This window comes from Malus sylvestris, chromosome 5 (genome assembly GCF_916048215.2).
Source record: "Malus sylvestris chromosome 5, drMalSylv7.2, whole genome shotgun sequence".
NCBI lineage: Eukaryota > Viridiplantae > Streptophyta > Magnoliopsida > Rosales > Rosaceae > Malus > Malus sylvestris.
The window spans coordinates 5,755,027-5,759,271 of record NC_062264.1 but is presented as its reverse complement, the minus strand read 5'-3'; the positions used below and the strand labels follow the sequence as shown (position 1 = coordinate 5,759,271).

Below are 4,245 nucleotides of genomic sequence, written 5' to 3'. Positions count from 1 at the left end.
AGATTGTTTTAAAGATTAGAACAATCTAAACACATCTCCAGAAGGGGCCAAATCCAGAATAGGCTATCTTGGGCTCCAAAATTTGCAATCAAGCCCAAAACGTCACTTTGACAGCAGGGCACGTTGCTCCTTCTTCGTCATAAATAAACTGTTTGGTAAAAAAATGTGAAACTTTGACATGAACAAGCTGAGAGACTCACGAACATCCTCCAATTGTTTGTGCATAGACATAATTATATTACGTTATTATAGTTCAAAGAGAAATGAACTGTACCTAGCTAATTACTTTTTAAGGTTAGAATAATTCATTCTTTCACAATTGCTTAGGAAAATGTTGCACCTGAGTTAACAACATTACCAAATTCACCCACATCATGGAGAAATTTTTCATTGTGACGGGAACACAAGTGGTATACCACGTGTTTTAATAGAAGTGGAAAATTTTATTTTTTTAAGTTATTAACTTTTTGGTCAACAGCTACAAAGAGGTCATGGGTATACTTGTTTGATTCAGGGCCTTGGGAAAGTTAGAAGCTTTGGTGATATGGTTTGAGTATATGCGCTTACTCTCTGTCGTATGGTCATGTGAAGAAACTAAGGATATGTATGAGGAACAACTTGTAGAAATTTGCCAGGAGGTTGGTCCAGTTGTATCTTTCAGACTAGTTATTGATAGAGAGACTGGAAAACCAAAGGGTTACGGGTTTTGTGAGTACAAGGATGAAGAGACTGCTCTAAGTGCTCGTGGTAATTTTCAGGGTTATGAGATCAATGGCCGGCAATTACGAGTGGATTTTACTGAAAATGACAAAGGCACTAATAGACGTCGAGATCAGGGTCGTGGTGGACCAGGACTGACTGCTAATGTTGACCCTCAAAAGCAAGGGAGGGCAATCTCTTCAACATCAGCCGATTGGTCTCCATATAGCTATTACTGCAGCTACTGCTACGGCAGGAGCTCTAGGTGGTGCTCAGTCAAAGTGCTACAGAGACGCCCAAATCCCTTATGGGTTCCATTATTGCAGCTATGAAGATCAAGCAGATGTCTCAGATTGGATGAAGTGGGATTGCAAGATTGCAGATGGTTCAACTTCTGTTTTATAGTAGTGATTGCAGATGTTCTTTCAATCTCAAACTGGGTTTTCCCGGTTGAGATTGAGGGGGAGTATTAAGTAATACAGTTAGTTAGTAAGTTTGTTAGTATTTGGTTAAAATAGTTAGGATTTCTCTTATAAAAACAGAGTATGTAATATTTTAGTTAGTTAATACAAATCCTATTTCTCTCTCTAAACACTCTCTCTAATATCTCTGTGTTCATCCATCTTTTCTTCTTGATTTTCCCTTTGATTCCCAAATATTGCAATGTAGTTAACAAAACCCAGCGTAAAAACGTACAATTTAAGTGGCATGGGATGTAGTTCCGGTGTAATATCAATCGATCTAGCCGCCAATGTGTTGAAGCAAAGTAAAAAAATTGGTTATGCCCTTGTAGTCGCAACCGAGACTATTAGTTTGAATTGGTACTACGGTGATAACCGTCCCATGCTTGTAACCAATTGCATTTTTCCCATCAGTTGTACTGCCGCATTGATGACAAACGACCCGGGTTGCCGCCGAGTTGCAAAGATGGAACTCATTCACTCCCTTCGTACTCACCACGGAGCGAGTGATCGAGCCTATAAAGCAGCATTTCAAGAGGAGGACGACAAGGGCAATACCGGGGTTGCCCTTGCTAAAGATTTAATAGCGGTTGCAAGCATGTCTTTACGTGAGCACATCAAAATTCTTGCACCCCGAGTCCTAGCACTGAGTCAACTTGGTCTCTACGTGTACTCCATAATATGTTGTGCATTGTCGGGGAGCAAGTCGAAACCGATAGTTCCGGATTTCACCAAGGCGTTTGATCACTTTTGTATTCACACGGGCGGGAAAGCGGTGATTGAGCAGGTCGGGCGGGTGTTGAGGTTGGGTGACGAGTTGACTGAGCCGGCTCGGACGAGTTTGCACCGATTCGGGAACACATCAAGTAGTCTTGTGTTTTAAGAATTAGCGTATTTTGAGGCTAAGGGGAGAGTTAGGAAAGGAGATAGGGTGTGGATGTTGCCGTTTGGGACAGGGTTCAAGGTTGGAAGTCTTGTTTGGAAGGCAGTTTCGGATTTAGATCAAGGTGGTGATGATAATCCATGGAGTGACTGTATTGATAGGTACCCATTATAATGATGGTTGATTGGTACTCATTGGTACATTAGCATGACGGCAGAAAAGCAAGCAAGGATTTTCATATATTATATTATTTTGAAATTATGTTATAAGATTTGGTCATGTTGATACTGCATTGATATATATATAGTTTGCAGATGGTACAGGCACGAAAAAGGACTATATTTTCTTCAGAAAAGAAAAAAGAAGAAGAAAAGGACTCTTTCCATCTTCATCTTCACTAGTAAAGCCAATCTACACTGAATGCACAACCACTTGTAATTGACTAATAGTACAATAAGTAATTTTATTTTTATAGTAGACGACATAATAAATAAAATAATTATTGATGTTGAAAGAGAATAAATTATAGGTTTTTGCTGAATCGAATATTACTATGCTCATGTGTTTGTTGGTTTGTTTTATATTTTCGAGCTCAAGTTAGGCTTGGCATGTGTCTTATACGAGCCAAACTTGAACGAACTTAAAAATTTGAGTTCGAAATTGAACGAGCTTAGAAATTTGAGTTGGAAATTGAGCTCAAGCTGTTTAGTTATTTCTTATAATAATTTGGTTGATTAAGCAAAAGCTTTTGCAACTTGGCACTGTTTGAACGAAAAACTTCTAATATTGTTCACTTTAACGAAAAATTACATTTTTACACTAAAAAATCAATTCTAGTATTTTAACATTTATTTTATCCTTATCGTTAAAACTTAAAGCTTTCAATCTATTTTCATTACTACTTTTCCTATGATGTTAAGAGTACGACAGTCTAAAACTATCTTGGTCGTATACTTGAGTTCAAACGCCTGACCAAATAGACTTCATCTTCCTCTCTAGCAATTCCGCGAATCTTCCACGCCATTCCTAGCATGGCTTCTCTTCTCCAGCGACCGCAACGGGCCAACCCTGCCACCAATCCTTCTCTTCTCTAGCGACTCACCACCAATCTCTCTCTTCTACAAGAATTGTGAATGGTTGTCCTTTGTTGTGAAAGATGGCTACTACTGAGGTGGGGGTGGGGCTTAAAGAGGATGGTAGGTTGGCTGAAGAAGAAGCCATGCTAGCCATCGCATAGATTTGCAGATCTCAAAGAAGAAGACTTCTGTTTGGTCTTGGGTTTATAGGGTTGGCTTGTATTTAGTTACAGAGATAGCTAAGTGTTATAAATGATATAAATGAGAAAAAATGCAAGATCTGAGATCATGAGAAGTCGTTTCAGATCAACCTTGAGGCCAGCCATTGCCGGAATCTTCGAAGTCGAGAAAATTTTGACCTTCTGTGGAGAATTTCTGGGGAAATTTTCTATGGGTGAAGGCTGATGACGATTTCTTTAGCTTGAGAAAGTTGTGTTTTGAGATTCTAAGGATTTTAAGTGAAGTTGATAGTGAAATTTTGGACGAAAACAACAAATGGAGAACGAAGGTTTGTGGGAGAGAGTTCTAGCGGCCGTGGTTTCTGGAAGCGATTGGAGAACGATGATTCTTTTCAACCCCTTCCCACTCCAAGATGGTCGACACGTGCACAACAGGTGAATATCGTTTTGTCGAAGCAGAAGGTGCAACAAGGAAGAAAATATCGATAATATCGGAAATATCGGTAGTCTGAAAACACGGAAATATCGATGGAAATATCGGTAAAATATCTATATCGATAAAAATTACATGGAAACCACGGAAATTGTAAGAAAAACTTGGAAATTTTTATTGAAACTTTGCAGGATGTTTATTTAGTCAATTATCTATTAGTTTATCACAAAAAATTGGAAGGAAATGCATTGCATGATGGATTTAACATTATCAAGTTGATTATATAGCGAGCTGACAAACATTGTGAGTGTAGAAAATATGTAGTAATTAATGAAAGAAATCTAAACACACCATAATCATTTATATATAATGAATTAGTACAATATTTTACACTTTAGTACCACATAGAGTTTTTATGAGGTTCAAATTTTTCACTATCTTCATCATCTCTACGTGTAAAATGAGTGTATTGTGAAGAGTAGTTATCAAATGATAAATCCCCAAAATAGTTTTG

General features: G+C 38.1%; 1 pseudogene; it reads left to right on the top strand.

Annotated features, from left to right (window-relative positions):
• The first annotated feature begins 602 nt into the window (after nt 1-602).
• Nucleotides 603-2,217, top strand: LOC126622500 (3-ketoacyl-CoA synthase 9-like; annotated as a pseudogene).
• Nucleotides 2,218-4,245: the final 2,028 nt, after the last annotated feature.